The sequence below is a fragment of the Panulirus ornatus genome, chromosome 50 (assembly GCF_036320965.1).
Source record: "Panulirus ornatus isolate Po-2019 chromosome 50, ASM3632096v1, whole genome shotgun sequence".
NCBI classification, from domain to species: Eukaryota; Metazoa; Arthropoda; class Malacostraca; order Decapoda; family Palinuridae; genus Panulirus; species Panulirus ornatus.
This window is the reverse complement of record NC_092273.1, coordinates 27,274,704-27,294,556: the sequence shown is the minus strand read 5'-3', so window position 1 is coordinate 27,294,556 and position 19,853 is coordinate 27,274,704. Positions and strand designations below refer to the sequence as shown.

Genomic DNA, 19,853 nt, shown 5'->3' with positions numbered 1-19,853 from the left:
GAGGGATTGAGAGCAATGTCGTGTACGAGGGAAGGGGTCCTGGTGCAGAAATACCTGCAAATGACCCCGTGTGACCCCGGGCAACCTGACCTTGTGGTGCTCCTCGTCCTCTGCCTCATTCAAAGCCTGAAGACGATTCAGTGCCCTTAATAGCAACAAAGCCTTGGGCGTGAGAGGCTTTTGCACTTGCCCGCACTGCTTCTGAAGGTGTCTGTGTGTGTGTGTGTGAGTCCGGGGAGAAGTTTTGGGGGGGAGTTGAAACACCTCCGCCACTCCTCCCTCCCCCACGACGTGGGCAGGCCATTCTCCAACACACCTAGGGTGTGGGTCTCCAGGGACGTCCTCAGTGAAGGGGTGTGGGGGGAGAACGTTCAGTTCTCTCGACAGAAACACAGTCGGAGTTGGGTCTCTTGGATTCACTGATGTTGGAACGAACGCCCCGGCGCTTATCTACCGAGAGAGAATACTGGACGACACGTCACGGTTAGAAAAAAAGGAAAAAGCGGAATGAATGGAAGTCCAGCACAGACCGAGCTAAACCCCTCTGTTGTTGTGACCTGAAACCACTCCATAGAACGACCTGGTTCATCTGGGACTCCGGACCAGAACTAGTTCCACGGTAATTACCGGGTTGTGTGTGTGTGTGTGTGTGTGTGTGTGTGTGTAGATGAGGATGCACGTGGTGCATGACACGGTTTAAGAGGTGTGGTGTTGATTCGCGTGTTGCAGAGAATGCGTAAGGGGTGACGGTGATCCGTGTGTGTGGCTGACGGTGATCCACGGATCAAGGCAGTGAGTTGACAGTGCTCCACGTATCCAGGCAGTGACTAGGGTTGACTGACTGGCGTATCGTGGCACTGTATACGGGTCGGAGCGACCCACCTCGTGCTGGGTGTATAGGGGTGGCAGTGGCCTCATTACCATGTAAGATGCTTATGGTGGCATGGGAGATGATGTGGGCTGACAACAGTGATGGAACTTAAGAGGGCAGCGAGAGACGGACACAGTGGGTGGTGGTAGGGTGGCGCTAGCAGGAGAGAGAGAGAGAGAGAGAGAGAGAGAGAGGAGCAGCAGCTCCGGGCGAGCCTCCAGCTGCTCCTGCTGCAGCGCCGCCTCCCAGTCATGGCGGGGACCCAGTCCTGGCGGGAGCAGCAGGTCGGGATCGCCTCAGTGTAGCGCCTGTAGTGTGTGGTGACGCGCGGACACACGTCCCTCCCCTCCTCCCACTAGCTCGACCGTGGAGCTGGGCAGGTCCCCCACGCCCACCCGCTCGCTCGCTTCAAGTAGCCTTTTAGTATTAGCCTCACAGCCTCGTTCGTAGTGGCTTCGAGTCTACTTATCTACTTTTATGCGAACTACTTACACTTGTTAGTATAGTTCGGACTTGCAGTGCACGGAAAATACTGCGTTTTTTTCTTTCTTTTTATACGTTTTCGTGATGGACAGTCGTCTGTGGCGCGTCGGAGATACCCTGTGACGACTACTGGCGAGAGAGATATAGTTTGCTGCACGGCTGTAAAGACCATGTAGGAGACATCTACAGTGTAGGGTAAGTCTTGTTCTTGTCAGCACGGGTGTCATGTACATTGACACACACACGCACACACACACACACACACACACACGTACAAGTTCATGCAACGGGCCAACACAAATAAGTAAATGTATCAGTGAATGCATGAATGAAATGTTTGTATATTCGCGTATAGTCTCGTTATTACATGCACATCATATTACCCGTCGTACCTCGTACTTCACACTTATAAAGTACTTATATAAGTACTTTACTTTCATCAAACACACACACACACACACACACACACACACACACACACACACACACACACAGACACAAAGGATAAAAAAGTAGAGACATTTTTCTGAGGATCTTGTGGGCTTCGCTTTCCTGTTAGCAAAGTATAATTTACTGGGTTATCAGCCAATTTATTCATTAATGCGACCGTCAGGAATCTATATGGCTTCCATAATTTGCCTGCGAAACATTTTTTTTTTATCTTTTGAAAAGTTTAGTTATAATTTTCGTGGTCATTAAGCATATTTATAAACTAAATATTAGAAATTTAACTACGCATTTTTTTAACATGATACAATAGCATATTTTCACATGATACAATAGCGTATTTAACATGATACAATAGCATTTTTTCACATGATACAATAGCATATTTTAACATGATACAATAGCATATTTTCACATGATACAATAGCGTATTTAACATGATACAATAGCATTTTTTCACATGATACAATAGCATATTTTAACATGATACAATAGCATATTTTAACATGATACAATAGCATATTTTAACATGATACAATAGCATATTTTAACATGATACAATAGCATATTTTAACATGATACAATAGCATATTTTAACATGATACAATAGCATATTTTAACATGATACAATAGCATATTTTAACATGATACAATAGCGTATTTTCACATGATACAATAGCGTATTTTCACATGATACAATAGCATATTTTCACATGATACAATAGCATATTTTCACATGATACAATAGCTTATTTTAACATTTGAAAAAGTGACTTTGCATTTCTCTTTTCACGGTCAAAAATGCAGGAATTTATCAGTTCGGTATATAATCGTCTCCTCCAAGTGGACTACCTATTGTCTTGTGCCTCGGTGTAGCTAAATATAGACACAGTTTAATTGTTATTTTTACTGTGTTCACTGGAACAAATATGTTCTTGCCTCTGAAGAACATGAACAGCATCGGGACATGTGTAGCAAAATCTAGACACAGTTTGTTTGTTTTTACCGTGTTCACTGGAACAAATATGTTCTGGCCTCTGAAGAACATGAACAGCACCGGGACATGGGCTGTAGTCTTGCAGTTATCCTCAACACCTGGAGAAAGTGGTTCCCAATTTCTTATATTTTTTACGTTTCATTTTTTTTTGTTTTGTTTGGTGGATGTCGTAGGTTAAAGCTGGCGACCCTGTAATGATGACCCTCTGGCGAGTTTTGAGAGAGAGAGAGAGAGAGAGAGAGAGAGAGAGAGAGAGAGAGAGAGAGGGAGAGAGAGGGAGAGAGACGCGGTCCAAACAACCCACTAAGGCCTTCTGAGCCAGACGGTACAAATCATCACGGACAGAAAACAGGATGTGGGTTGATCACCGTGTGTTGGGTTAGGTTGGCAAAGTTTACGATAAACATCGAAGGAAATGAAAAAGAATAAAAAAAAAAAAAAATAGTTTCTGGCCGTTGGAGCGAGAGTTTTGGCCGCTGAGGATGGTGGAGCATGTGCCTGGTCGCTGAGGAGGGTGAAGTAGGGGTGCTGAGGACAGTTGGTCATATACCAGGGTGCTGAGGACGATGGGGGCACGTACTTGTGAGCTGAGGACGGCGGATCGTATATTTGGGTGCTGAGGAAGGTGGAACGTGCACCTGGATGCTATGGACGACGGAGCGTCTACCTAGATGCTGAGGACGACGGAGCGTCTACCTAGATGCTGAGGACGACGGAGCGTGTTCCTGGATGCTGAGGACGATGGAGCGAGTTCCTGGATGCTGAGGACGATGGAGCGTGTTCCTAGATGCTGAGGACGATGGAGCGAGTTCCTGGATGCTGAGGACGATGGAGCGTGTTCCTTGATGCTGAGGACGATGGAGCGAGTTCCTGGATGCTGAGGACGATGGAGCGAGTTCCTGGATGCTGAGGACGATGGAGCGTGTTCCTTGATGCTGAGGACGATGGAGTATATTCCTGGATGCTGAGGACGACGGAGCGTGTTCCTGGATGCTGAGGACGACGGAGCGTGTTCCTGGATGCTGAGGACGACGGAGCGTGTTCCTGGATGCTGAGGACGATGGAGCGTGTTCCTTGATGCTGAGGACGACAGAGCGTACTCCTAGATGCTGAGGACGATGGAGCGAGTTCCTGGATGCTGAGGACGACAGAGCGTACTCCTAGATGCTGAGGACAATGAAACGTGCACCTGGATGCTGAGGATGACGGAGCGTGTTCCTAGATGCTGAGGACGATGGAGTACATTCCTGGATGCTGAGGACGATGTGGCGTGCACCTGGACGCTGAGGACGAGGAGCTTGTTCCTGGGTGCTGAGGACGGCGTATAGGTGCGCCTGGATGCTGAGGACTGTGGACTGGGTGCTGAGGACGGTGGAATGGGTTCTGAGGAAGGTGGGTCGTGTGCCTGGGTGTTGAGGGCGATAGACTGGATGCTGAGGACGGCGGACTTGGGGCTGAGGACGGTGGGCCGTGTACCTGGATGCTGAGGATGGTTGGTTGTGTTCCTGGATGCTGAGGATGGTTGATTGTGTTCCTGGGTGCTGAGGATGGTTGATTGTGTTTGTGGCTGCTGAGGACGCTAGACCGTGTTCCTGGGTGCTGAGGATGGTTGATTGTGTTCCTGGGTGCTGAGGATGGTTGATTGTGTTCCTGGGTGCTGAGGACGCTAGACCGTGTTCCTGGGTGCTGAGGACGCTAGACCGTGTTCCTGGGTGCTGAGGACGCTAGACCGTGTTCCTGGGTGCTGAGAAGTGCGTATTCTTTTTTTTTTTTCTAAATGCGCATTGCACTTAATCCCTGGTTTTCTGTCATCATTGTTTGTGGAGGGTTGAACACCTCGGGTGTATGTGCGGTGTAGCGCCAACACCTCCCTGTACCTCAGGCCTACAGTTCCCTTTCACGTTATCTGTCGTCTGTGTGGGTCGTTGTCTCCTGTTTCCTTGAAAGTTCAGGCTGTATCTTTTTTTCCCTCCATTATCGTTTCCATAGCAGTGACATCGGCTGCGCTCTCCCCCTAAACGATCCTTGAACTCCACCAACCTAACTATTCAACCATCAGTTTTGTGTGTATCTCTATGGTTGACGTTACCATGTCTTGTCCGTGGTGTGTGTGTGTGTGTGTGTGTGTGTGTGACGGGGGGAGAGTTGTACACTCGTGTTTCCCCTTACACGTACACCCCAGTGTACGCCAAGTACCCACCCATTTATCGACCAGCCCCCTTGGGGAGGATGAAGAGCTGGGTCGACTGCAGACCGACTGCAGCGGGCGGGATTCGAATCCATCCTGGTGGCCAGTGCATGCGCGCCCCACCAGTCGGTACAGCTCACCGCTCCACCTACGAAGATGTTACCATGCGAGACTCCTGTACTTCAACCCAGGTGGCAACCCGGCTGGAGGAAGGCAAAAGTCCATTGTTGTGAAAATGAGTCGACAGGATGGAGAGGTCTGAGGAGTGTCCACTCTTGACACTAATTATCTGAACTTCTCTCTAATTATCCTAATGACCTCATTCCCAGCTCTTAACTCTGGGCGCGCTGTGCGATTTACGTTATCCTGTTTGTGTGATGGTTTACAATACATTTACATACATGATTAGAATACTTTCCCATGTAAAACTGTAAACAGTTGAAAAAAAAAGTTACTCAGCCATCCAGATGTAAACGAATGAATGGAATACAGTCACTTTTTACGTGGATACAGCCTTTATGTAAACGGAGCCGGCCGTAGTTAGCAGTCTGTACGAGCGTCTAATGCAATTAGTAAACTACCGTGTGCTGAATCATCGTTGCTTTAACTACTGTGTGCTTGTTGAGCTCTGATTCGTTCCCTCTGACAAAATAGAGAGGAACACGTTTTTGATTTAAGATGAGGGACGTCTGCAGACATTTCTAGTATACCCTGGTCTACATTTGTAGCATACAGTACCTCTAAGACATGTACACTACTCTAGTTTACTGCTGTAGTATATAATACGTCTAGGACATCTGTGGTATATTCTAGAATACTACCATAGCATAGAATACCTCTAGGGCATGTGTAGTATACTTTAGTATACTTCCATACTCTAGGACATCTGTGGTATACTCTAGTAAACTACCATTGTATAGAATACCTCTAGGACATCTGTGGTATAATCTAGTATACTACCCTAGTTTAGAATACCTCTAGGGCATCTGTGGTATACTCTAGTATACTACCCTAGTTTAGAATACCTCTAGGACATCTGTGGTATACTCTAGTATACTACCATAGTAGAGAATACCTCTAGGACATGTGTAGTATACTCTCGTCCAGTTTGATAACGTGAAGCCGAAATTTTCGTTTATTCTTTAGATAAACGTTTTCCGGAAATCTGAATCTAATACTTCAAAAACCATTTACTACAACGCAAATTGTAAATGTAAACAACGCAAGCAAAACTTGGAGCTTCTCAGCTGGTATTCTAGATATTGTTGAAGAAATGATCAGTATAGAAGCAGATATTGTCAATATTGTAAACAAAAGAGCATCAAATCAACAGGTATTGTAGATAAATGCAAAGGACAACAACTCAACAGGTATCGCATTTATTGCCAATGAAAGGAGCAGCATCAGCTCGACGTATATTGCAGATCTTGGAACACAAATATAGATTGAACAGCTAGCTTGAGGTAGACGATCAACAAATGCCCCTCCCTAAACACACAGAAACCTGGACGTGTGAATTGAAATCGCTGTCGATAAAGCAGCATCAGCAGGTCATTGTACAACTGGGGTGAAGTGATTCATGGCATGGAGAGAGAGAGAGAGAGAGAGAGAGAGAGAGAGAGAGAGAGAGAGAGAGAGAGAGAGAGAGAGTTGCCCGTAAAGCCGATGTCCCATGATGTGTTGGTGTTGCATCAGTCTGGTCCTCTGTGACTGCTTTAGCGGCCCCCCCCGGATCAGTTTCCGTTGGTGTTTTAGCCTTGTAGTTATGACAGATGGAGTAGTGTAGCGATACCTTCGTGCCGTTATGGTTTAGGATACCATGATGTAGTCTGCATTTCGTGGTCTTGTGGCTGATACAGTTTATTATGGCCAGATGTAGCGTGTTGTACACACACAACTACACTTTATAACCCATAGTCCCGACTGGCTGACGTGGCTGGCTTCCTGAGCGCTGGATGAACCTCAGAAATAGAGAGAAGGGACGTCTGGGACAGGATATATATGGCTGCTTGCCTTTCCAACAAGTATCCATGCTCGTGTGTGTGTGTGTAGGACGAGCAAGTTAGAGGTTCAATGCAGACGCACATCATGCAGTCTCTTCCACAAGCCATGTCCCTACTTACTATCACATTCGACAGAAAATGACATAAACACAGGGAGTTAGTGTTTTTTTTTAAAGGCCTTCTTCTATTTTTCAGTCCACAGTTAACCCTCGATAGATATTCAGAGTCTAATTTAAACGCACTTTGGTGCTGTTTCAACAGCGTTTTGAGTTGATTGTGCAGATCTTTGTTATGAAATGGGAGATCCATTTCAAGACGGTGGAGTGGTGAAGGAGTGTGTGGTGAGTGCTCGCAGAATCCTTGCTTCACGAGTTGAAGAATAGGTCTGAAATGATATCCACGAAATCCATATCTATTTCAGAAAACACGGTCACTCGTAGGATTAGAATTGCTATGGGAAGAAAACCTGTTTGATCAAATAACAGGTAGTACAATGAAGAAAATCTGCGAATGTAAAATATATTTTCAAACGTAGATGTGAAAAAGATTCGATGCAGCGAAACGATTAATTACATTTTATGAAAATGGTTCTTTGCCCACACATGGCCGGGGATCTGTGTGGTAGAGTATGTTTTTGAGCTAATTTCATACGAGATAGATAAGCCTTGGAGAATATTCCATGGGTAGTGTTCACTGCTTCACACACACACACACACACACACACACACACACACACACACAAAAAGTTGTTATAATGGCGTCTGACTTTTCCTGATGCAACACTGGCACAGGAGAATAATATTAAACCATTATAGATAACGGGAGCTTGTGTTCGTACGACTGAGAGGGAAAGTTGGATGCTGAGGAGGATGAAAGGGTTGACAAGTTGGGCATAGGTTGCGGTGTGTGTGTGTGTGTGTGTGTGTGTGTGTGTGTGTGTGTGAATGGTGCCTTCCCGTCTCGCTCCTGGCGGCTGGATTGGTTGAAGGAGCTAAAGATTATCTATCTATCTATCCATCGATCGATCTATCTGTCTGTCTAGATAAGTGTTTGGCACCTCACTTGAGCAAGGTGTACCATAGCATTGCCATTTCCCTAATACTTTTCTCTCTAACCACATTCTCAGTCACCTCCCAGTCTTCACCTACCCACAACCAACATGTCCCTCCACTCAAGTCTTAGTAACCCTCCTCCCTCCCTCCCTCCCTCCCCACAACTCACCCTCGGTATTCACTTCCTACAACCTCCAACCCGTCCCTCCAGTCAACACTCCCAAGAACGCAGAGCCGTCGGCTCCTATAACTAGGATCCCGTCCCTCCTGTCAGCTTTTGGAAAGACAGTCACGTCTCTACTTCCCGCCGCCTGGAGCGAGACGGGAAGGCACCGAACACACACACACACACACACACACACACACACACACACACACCTCACTGTCCAACTTGTCAACTCTTTCGTCCTCCTCAGGAACCAAATTTCCATCTCGGTCGTACACACACAAGCTCCCGTTACCTAAAATGGTTTAGTATTATCCTCAGACGTTAATGTTTCTTTAAAAAAAATAAAAAGTCAGACGCCATGGACATAAAAATTCTGTTTTCAGTGTAGGGTGAACGCGACCTATGGAATATTCTCCGAGGGGTATTCATCTAAGTTAAAATTATGACAAAAATATATACCCTATCTCATTGATCCCAGCCATTTGTAAGCAAAGGATCATATTCATAAAATGATAATTGGAGAGCAGCATTTAGTTTTTGAAAAGTCTAGATCTGTAAGATATATATATTCATACCCTCCATTCTCTTTACTGCACTCACTTTGATCCAACATGTGTTTTCGACATCAATTCTAATCGTAGGAGTGACCGTGTTTGCTGACATAGATATGAATTTTGTGGATATTATTTCAGACTTATTCTTCAACTCGTGAAGGAAGGATTGTGCAAGCAGTCGCCCAACACTCCTTCACCACTCCACCGTCTTCAAACTGGTCACCCATGCCATAACAAGGATCTCCACAACACTAACTGACCCCCTCAGCTGTTGCTCTCTTCCTTCGCTGATACATCAACTTATTCTCTTATTGTTTTGCTTTATCAGTCATATGACCACCGTTAGCAAGACACACACACACACACACACACACACACACACACACACATATTATACATTTTTTCATACATATTCGCCATTTTCCCCATTTGCGAGATAGCGTTGAGAACAGAGGACTGCGCCTCAGAGGGGATATCCTCACTTAGCCCCGTTTTCTGTTCCTTTTTTGGAAAAGTAAGACACGTTAGGGGAGGATTTCCAGCCCTCCGCTCCCTCCCCTTTTAATCGCCTTCTACGACACGCAAGGAATACGTGGGAAGTATTCTTTCTCCTCTGTCTGTCTGTCTGTCTGTCTGTCTCTCTCTCTCTCTCTCTCTCTCTCTCTCTCTCTCTCTATATATATATATATATATATATATATATTCAAAAGATACGAAGACTCGGGTGCCTAAAAAAAAAAAAAAAAATCATTTGGGGGTCCATCTGCTACGCAATCGCGGGAAACCCAGTGGCAGTGTGTATATATCCCATTATGAAGCGAGTCTGTCCAATATAGGGCAACACCTTCCAACACGACCTATTGCAAGCCACTCCACTCGCCCATCGTCAGTTCGCCTCCCACACCATCAAATAAGAAAACGAATACTTTTTTTTTCCTTTTTTCCTGTGGTGTTACATACTAGGTTTCACGAATGAGGTGATGTTGTAACGTCGCGTTTAACAGTCGCAGGTTACATAACGGAAGGGGGGGGGGGGGGAACAGACAAACAAACAAACAAAAAACGGGAAGTGTTAAGCGGGCAAACTGTTTTGACTCTAGGGCAGACTTTAGAATTAGGTGAAGCCTTCTCTCTCTCTCTCTCTCTCTCTCTCTCTCTCTCTCTCTCTCTCTCTCTCTCTCTCTCTCTCACTATCTTTACTTCATAAACCACGCTGGGGGAAGATACTTCTCTCTCTCTCTCTCTCTCTCTCTCTCTCTCTCTCTCTCTCTCTCTCTCTCTCTCTCTCTCTCTCTCTCACTATCTTTACTTCATAAACCACGCTGGGGGAAGATACTTCTCTCTCTCTCTCTCTCTCTCTCTCTCTCTCTCTCTCTCTCTCTCTCTTTCTCTCTCTCTCTCTGTCTCTCTCACTATCTTTACTTCATAGACCACGCTGGAGGGAAGATCCTTTTCGATGGAGGGCTAAAGAGATTTCCAAATATTCTTTGTTCAGCGAGTTAACAGCTATGATGGCTTGACCTTCAACCTACACTTGAAGGGTAAGGTCAGAAGGTCAGGCCATCATTCCATAGATTTTAGCATAGGAAGGTCGTGCCGTCTTGCTCAAGGGAACTGTTGAAAAGGCAACTTAAAGCAGAGGTTTCAGCTGTGAGTATCCAACCCAGTCATCGGTTTTAAAGTCAAGGGGGGGAAAAAAAAAAATGTGGAAAAGAAAATGGGTCTGAAGTGCAGTATTGAAGGAGGGACTATGAGAAGTAATTTTTTTTTCCCGTTATGCCCCTTTTAGTATGTTAAGAAATATAATGAACGCTCATAGTGATTTGTGAGTAAAACTTGCTTGCTTTATTAGTATATTACTCGAAATTTTCTTGGCTTGAAAGAACGTACTGCATTTCAATCGTTCATTTTCAAATGTGCAAGTTTTGTCATTTCCCTCCTTTGTATTCTCTCTACATCAACGAAGTTCAAGTCTAGAATGTTTTGCCGTAAACTTCTCCTTTTGCTTCACGTGTAATGCCTCGTTATCAGTTCCCTGTATCGGGGTAAGTCACGTCTAGCAGTAAGTAATGTCTGGGTGACGCCAGCCAGCCTGGCTCCCAGACACCCACAACCTCACCCGAACGGGACGCCCTTGCATCCTCTCCTACTATGGCTACAGCTAGTATATTAGATTCGTACGCACACGACACAGGGAGACACTAATCACCAAGGGATGCATGAACAATGGACGGTGTGGGTCCAGGATGAAATTAATGGTCGTGGTGTGTTCTGTACTTCATAAAAATGTCGTGTGTGTGTGTGTGTGTGTGTGTGTGTGTGTGTGTGTGTGTGTGTGTGTGTGTGTGTTGGCTGAGACACACTTTCCTTGCTCAAACATTACCTCGTGATAAATGGTGTTGGTCGTGTACGCTCATGTATTATGCAGTCACTGTTTCTCGTGTCAGCTGGCATTGAGTTACTAGGTTCAGAATAGAATGTAAATATGGGAGTTATCTGAAATAGATACCTCAAAATTTGCCACCGATTTCAGATATGGGAGTACACGAGGATGATGTGGGAGTACCCGAGGATGATTCAGATATGGGAGTGCACGAGTATGATTGAGATATGGGAGTACACGCGTATGATTGAGATATGGGAGTACTCACACGAGTATGATTGAGATATGGGAGTACTCACACGAGTATGATTGAGATATGGGAGTACTCACACGAGTATGATTGAGGTATGGGAGTACTCACACGAGTATGATTGAGATATGGGAGTACTCACACGAGTATGATTGAGACATGGGAGTACACGAGTATGATTGAGATATGGGAGTACACGAGTATGATTGAGATATGGGAGTACTCACACGAGTATGATTGAGATATGGGAGTACTCACACGAGTATGATTGAGACATGGGAGTACACGAGTATGATTGAGATATGGGAGTACACGAGTATGATTGAGATATGGGAGTACTCACACGAGTATGATTGAGATATGGGAGTACTCACACGAGTATGATTGAGATATGGGAGTACTCACACGAGTATGATTGAGATATGGGAGTACTCACACGAGTATGATTGAGACATGGGAGTACACGAGTATGATTGAGATATGGGAGTACACGAGTATGATTGAGATATGGGAGTACTCACACGAGTATGATTGAGATATGGGAGTACTCACACGAGTATGATTGAGATATGGGAGTACTCACACGAGTATGATTGAGATATGGGAGTACTCACACGAGTATGATTGAGACATGGGAGTACTCACACGAGTATGATTGAGATATGGGAGTACACGAGTATGATTGAGATATGGGAGTACACGAGTATGATTGAGATATGGGAGTACACGAGTATGATTGAGATATGGGAGTACTCACACGAGTATGATTGAGATATGGGAGTACTCACACGAGTATGATTGAGATATGGGAGTACTCACACGAGTATGATTGAGATATGGGAGTACTCACACGAGTATGATTGAGATATGGGAGTACTCACACGAGTATGATTGAGATATGGGAGTACTCACACGAGTATGATTGAGGTATGGGAGTACTCACACGAGTATGATTGAGGTATGGGAGTACTCACACGAGTATGATTGAGGTATGGGAGTACTCACACGAGTATGATTGAGATATGGGAGTACTCACACGAGTATGATTGAGGTATGGGAGTACTCACACGAGTATGATTGAGGTATGGGAGTACTCACACGAGTATGATTGAGATATGGGAGTACTCACACGAGTATGATTGAGGTATGGGAGTACTCACACGAGTATGATTGAGGTATGGGAGTACTCACACGAGTATGATTGAGATATGGGAGTACTCACACGAGTATGATTGAGATATGGGAGTACTCACACGAGTATGATTGAGATATGGGAGTACACGAGTATGATTGAGATATGGGAGTACACGAGGATGATTCACTATTGTGTGTTGTGCGCGCGTCCGTCCACGCCCCACACAAACCATACAAGCGTTAACTTCAAACGTAATTGCCACAATTAGGCCACGGCGCTGTAAACTTCGCCAAGGAACATGACGCTTGTTACAGCGCACAATATGGCCGACTCCACAAACACAAGCCCCAGTTTGTATTGAGAATAGGAGGATTCTCGGGCCGTACGGAGTCGTAGATTCCTCATTCGTTGCCCGTTATATGTATATAGAAACCACCTCATTCAAGGGATCTGATTCGTCAAGTTTGAACTTCGTAAACTTGAACGATCTTTCCCCTTCACAGTTTGCATAGGCTCGGCCAGTTTGTAAACAATGTGTTGCTTCGAGGATAAATATTTAAGAATACTTGTGTTACCAGTTATTATAACTTCAAGATGTTTCACCAATTCCTTAATGTTTAGTCGTAACTAATACATAACTAATATATTTATTATCAGCATTGCTAGTGTATCCCCTGGGAAGAATTATTCCCGTTTTCATTATCGTGTTATCTAGGTTAGTGGTATAATGAATTTGACACATAATTTACGTTAGTTATTTATCTTTATCATTTTGTAGTGAAGTTCTAATTCCCTGTTCTCTATAATCCTCTTTCATGCATATATAATATTTTTTTTTATAATTGATACAAATTTGTTGTCACGTTTTGTTATTATATTAAATTACCACACATTTTCTGTCATTCCATTGTCAGTGTAATGAAAAACTTCGTCTTCTTCTTTACTATATTCCTGAACGTGTGAATATAATTGCTTCACAGTGCATGGGTTAAATTATGGGTTTCCTCACGCTGGGTCGTAACCCATTCACTCACAGTGGCGGCTCAAGTGGGTTACGGGATGATTTCTAAATTACTTGCGAGTTAACGTTTTAAGCTCACTTTATTTGTACAGTTGGGGAGAGTCTCTGTCATTAGTGGCGCGTAACTGTGATTAATTGTGGGGGTAATATGAAGTGGTGTGGGTGTCCGGGTGGCAGGGTGGTTGTAGATAGAATTATGATAAATACGTTGTTGTTATGAGAGAATGCAAGAATGATTTACTATCTCTGACATCCGGGTGTAGGAAGAGACAAGTGCTGGAGAAGGACTCGGGAGGGGGAGGGTTGAAGTATTAAGCTACTGTGGTGTCGGGGGGAAAAGAGGAATTTAATTCTCCACCAAGTGGGTCGTGGGTCATAATTGAACTCCTGGTCTAAATTACTTCTCTTTGTATCATGCATTCACAAACTCATTTATTACGTGCTTTATTTGTTCCTGAAAAAATTGATGCTTACTAAAGGTCAGAGTTAAATGATGCAACTTAATTTGCTCTGCAAATTGAAATAGTGTATATGTATCTACTGTTAATAACGATATATATATATATATATATATATATATATATATATATATATATATATATATATATATATATATATATATATATTTTTTTTTTTTTTTTTTCCAAACTATTCGCCATTTCCCGCGATAGCGAGGTAGCGTTAAGAACAGAGGACTGGGCCTTTGAGGGAATATCCTCACCTGGCCCTCTTCTCTGTTCCTTCTTTTGGAAAATTAAAAAAAAAAAAAAATAAAAAAAAAACCGAGAGGGGAGGATTTCCAGCCCCCCCGCTCTCTTCCCTTTTAGTTGCCTTGTACGACACGCAGGGAATACGTGGGAAGTATTCTTTCTCCCCTATCCCCAGGGAGATATATATATATATATATATATATATATATATATATATATATATATATATATATATTGAAAAGGATCACAATTTTGCACGTGATCAAGATACTCCTATGAGTCCACGGGGAAAATGAAACACGATAAGTTCCCAAGTGCACTTTCGTGTAATCATCACATCATTAGGGGAGACACAAGAGAGAAATATAAGTCAGTTGATATACATCCAAGGCTACTTTTATAGATAACTTACTGCCTCGGGAGTCAGCCACGTCCACCGCCCGGGACCCCAAGTAAAATACTGTGGCAATGCTATTTGTTTGAAGAAAGTAATTGTAGGGGAGTTGAGTAGCAGACGTTGGGTGTCGCATCCTGTAGTGAACTGGTGTGTGTCATGCTAAGGAGATGGTTCGTGTCTACGGTTAGGAAAAAGACTGGTTAGTTTGATGTCCAGTCATGCCAATGTTAATGTGGTTTATCAGTGTTGTGTGTGGCAAGGGTAGATAGGAGGGTTATGCAGGTACAAGTCGCTGATGTAGGAAGCAAGGATGAGCTTTTTGTGTGTGTGTCTACGTGAAGGTTGGTGAATGGTTATGAGGTGGTCAAGATAAGAGTCGGTGCTTTTTTTTTTTTTTCATACTACTGTGTACTGAGCATAATGATGTTGGGATGGTAATATAAAGTTGGGTTTCGTTGTACAGACACTGTAATGCTTGTGGTCACTAAGGAGTGGATGGCTGTTGCGAGTGTTCTCTCTTGTTCGGTTTGCAGTGTTCTTACGCTTGCTCATGAAGTGGTGGGTGAGGCGTAGTTTAGACTGGAGCGATTATACAGTTTATAAATGCTGAGGGATTCCTTTTCTTGTCCGAGACTGGTGTTTGTGTCTGTAAGTTTGTTTATAACCTTTGTGCTGATTAGTTTATATTGAGAGAATATGGTGTGTGGAAGACGACATAGTGTAGAGGAAGTTTAACTGAAAAAGTGATAAATTATTTAGGTAATACAAGGATGCAGGTAGGGTTTTATGTCTGTAAGGATTAAGGTAGGTTCTTGTTGGGATGCAGACATTCAGTGTCGAGCAGGCGAGTGCTCTGATTGCGTAATGTAGTGCTAAAATATCTGTTGTTTGGGTAGCGTAAGGGTGCTATGATAGGATGGTGTGGGGTCATTCTCGCTTTGGTTTGTGGGGGAACGTTGGCAGGTCATGTGGGAAGGGATTGAAGAAAAATCGCTTGTGGTCATAAGCGATTATAAAGCTTCCCCAGATCACACTAACTCTACTTGTTCGGGATGGCTGGGCAAGACGTAACATTACACCTTCTCAACAACCAATTACTGACTGAGGTCGTGGACGGAATGATGGAGTTAGCACCGGCCGGGTCCCCCACACTGCTACATGTGCATCCACGTCTCTCGTAAATCCTGTACACTTTACGACGGGATTTATTCTTGATGAATGAATCATCTTTTGTGATGGATGGGCGAAAGAACGCTAACTCCCACGGAGACTTGTACAAGCTTCCTACAGGTATTCGTAAGAATATAAAGGCGTTAGAAGCAGGAAAAGAATTACTTTCAAGGTTTTTAACGAAATTCTTTTACTGCTGCTTACGTATATAATATCGCAGTTTCTCGCGTAGTAAGGTAGCACTAAGAATAGACTAAGATGAGCGTCATCTGCTCACACCCTCTCTCTATCTGTCATATGTAATGCGCCGAAACCACACCTCACTATCCACTTCCAGGTCCCACACACGTTTTCCCTTATCGTCTCGTACGCCCTGACACTCAGCCCATTGGAAGCACGTCGCCCCAGATTGCCCCAGTTTGCGCTATATACCATGCCCGCCTTACACTCTCTGTTCAGGCCTGGAGTTCTGGGAGCCCCTCTCACTGTGCCCTCTCACCTACTCCTTGATTTCTCCTTTTCCCTTATTCCCTCCAATTCAGACATATATGTCCCTTTTTCATCTTGCTTGCAGAGTTCTGTCTTACCCTATCATCCCTTATCCGATCAGCCCTCCTTGCACCAGATATTTTGTCCCACGCCTTGCATTCATGGGATACCGCTGGGACTACTTATCCCTCAGCTTATCCCTCACAGACGGTGATCTCTATTTCTACACTGTCCTCACCGTACCCAGGGCCTTCTAGCCTCGTCATCCACCCCGTGGCTTGCATTCACTTCCAAGTTCAAGTCACTGCCATGCCCACCCTCAGGTATCAGAAACACTCCACTTTTCCTTTATGTTCTTCACTCCATTCAAACTCGCACTCTGTCTTACATGTCCCTCTCCACTGGTCAACTCCATAGCCTTAATTTTATTCGCATTAGCTCTCGACTTTCCCCTTTTGCTCACTCCATCAGCGTCTGCAGTTTGACACACGAATCTGTCTCCATCTGTTTTCAAGTTCTGGAATGGAATGATTTTGTTCCAAAATATGGAATTCAAGATCGAAATAAGAAGCTGATGCCTCCCTGACCTATTCAGACACACGGGAATAATCAAATCAAAGTGGATTGAAATTTAAGACTTACAGGAAACCGGATCATGTAAACAGTGATATAAAATCTATTTATAATCGCTAAGAGTCTTTGAAAGGGCCAGTATGTACGAGTATGTTCTTCAGAGCCCTTTAGACTTTGTGACCTAGAATACTTCGATGATCTAGTATGACGTGTACGATCTCTGGCCCAAAAGAATGTTATCCATCAACATCTGTGTTCAGAACACATTGATCATTTCGTGTTTATAATGGGAAAGAACGAACAGACGTGATCAATATTCTAACACTGTCATTCCACCGATTTTCTTTTGTTTGTTAGCCGAGCCGGCACGGGTAACCGAGGCCCCTAATCAAAGCCATTTCATTAACTATAGTGTGGTCGGTCACGGTGATGTGCGTGATAACCAGAAGGGTAAATGAGACACGGTAAGTCCGAGTGCACTTTTGTGTAATCACATCTAGGGAGATTCATCCCTGTATCTCCCATGACGATGTGAATACATGAAAATGCACACTTGGGTTGACTTGGGACCAGCTGCCGCAGCCAGGATTCGAACCCATGCGCTCGACCTTTGGCGGCCCGTGATTGCGACAAGGTCAGGAACGCTAACCGCTACACCACGAACAAGGACTGCGACGTTAGTTGATATTCTAAGATCTCTAAACATTATTATTTTCATATGAAGAAGAACCTTAAGAGGCAGCCTTAGGCGAGAACTACCCTTGTTTAGGTAACGTTGGATGTGTTTGTAGCATTCCATGTAAATGTTGTCAAGAAACACGTATTGTTCATAAAGGAAAGGAAACGGAAAATGTACTTAACATAATTACAATATCAGAACCGGGGTTCGAGTCTAATATTCCTTTCTGGCATATGAATTATGTTCACCCAATTGACTGAACCAGGGCTAATTTTGTATCAAGATGTGCTGACCTAGTTAAGACTGATTTTGAAATCATCAATGCTCAATATATATATATATATATATATATATATATATATATATATATATATATATATATATATTTTTTTTTTTTTCTTTTTGTCGCTGTCTCCCGCGTTTGCGAGGTAGCGCAAGGAAACAGACGAAAGAAATGGCCCAACCCACCCCCATACACATGTATATACATAAACGTCCACACGCGCAAATATACATACCTACACAGCTTTCCATGGTTTACCCCAGACGCTTCACATGCCCTGATTCAATCCACTGACAGCACGTCAACCCCGGTATACCACATCGATCCAATTCACTCTATTCCTTGCCCTCCTTTCACCCTCCTGCATGTTCAGGCCCCGATCACACAAAATCTTTTTCACTGCATCTTTCCACCTCCAATTTGGTCTCCCACTTCTCCTTGTTCCCTCCACCTCCGACACATATATCCTCTTGGTCAATCTTTCCTCACTCATTCTCTCCATGTGCCCAAACCATTTCAAAACACCCTCTTCTGCTCTCAACCACGCTCTTTTTATTTCCACACCTCTCTTACCCTTACGTTACTTACTCGATCAAACCACCTCACACCACACATTGTCCTCAAGCATCTCATTTCCAGCACATCCATCCTCCTGCGCACAACTCTATCCATAGCCCACGCCTCGCAACCATACAACATTGTTGGAACCACTATTCCTTCAAACATACCCATTTTTGCTTTCCGAGATAATGTTCTCGACTTCCACACATTCTTCAAGGCTCCCAGGATTTTCGCCCCCTCCCCCACCCTATGATTCACTTCCGCTTCCATGGTTCCATCCGCTGCCAGATCCACTTCCAGATATCTAAAACACTTTACTTCCTCCAGTTTTTCTCCATTCAAACTTACCTCCCAATTGACTTGACCCTCAACCCTACTGTACCTAATAACCTTGCTCTTATTCACATTTACTCTTAACTTTCTTCTTTCACACACTTTACCAAACTCAGTCACCAGCTTCTGCAGTTTCTCACATGAATCAGCCACCAGCGCTGTATCATCAGCGAACAACAAATGACTCTCTTTCCAAGCTCTCTCATCCCCAACAGACTTCATACTTGCCCCTCTTTCCAAAACTCTTGCATACACCTCCCTAACAACCCCATCCATAAACAAATTAAACAACCATGGAGACATCACACACCCCTGCCGCAATCCTACATTCACTGAGAACCAATCACTTTCCTCTCTTCCTACACGTACACATGCCTTACATCCTCGATAAAAACTTTTCACTGATTCTAACAACTTGCCTCCCACACCATATATTCTTAGTACCTTCCACAGAGCATCTCTATCAACTCTATCATATGCCTTCTCCAGATCCATAAATCCATATATATATATATATATATATATATATATATATATATATATATATATATATATATATATATATATATATATATGCTTTGAGGCAACGGTTACAACACTGACCGTTTTGAAATCACTACATCCCAGATAAAAACGTAGATTTCAAGAACGCTTGGGACGTTGTGATGATACATTACAAGAGAACTCGGGAGTTGTATCCCCCCTTTTTTTCCTGCTTGTGGAATGAGACTCCAAGTGGATGGAATCCACGGCGATGTGCCAATCTGCTCCAGAGCAGGCAAGCCATGAAGAAGCCTACACACACACACACACACACACACACACACGCACATATCACCACCACCACCTCATTCCGCTTCTCCCTCCCTCCCTCTCTCTCCCAGACTGCCTTGTCTTGTGCCATCCTCGTCTCCTTCCACCCGCCTCGCTTGACGTACACCCCACACCCGCTCTCCCTCCCACGCCTCACTCATCCAATCTCCTTGAATGTTTACCCCGGCTCATCAGACCCTCCCTCACCTGCCCAAGTGACCTTTGTGTAATGCCCTCCTGTTTCCTGGCATTCCATCAGTCTCTCCCAGGTCGATCCTTACCTGGTCGATAC

General features: G+C 44.2%; 1 protein-coding gene across 1 annotated transcript in view; it reads left to right on the top strand.

Moving 5' to 3' along the window:
* Positions 1–594: 594 nt before the first annotated feature.
* The window catches only part of LOC139764461 (uncharacterized), a 151,254-nt gene continuing 131,995 nt past the window's right edge, over positions 595–19,853 (top strand). Inside the window, exon 1 of the mRNA XM_071691014.1 lies at positions 595–1,549. The gene's annotated coding sequence lies outside the window, so the exon portion shown is untranslated. The remainder of the gene's footprint in view (positions 1,550–19,853) is intronic.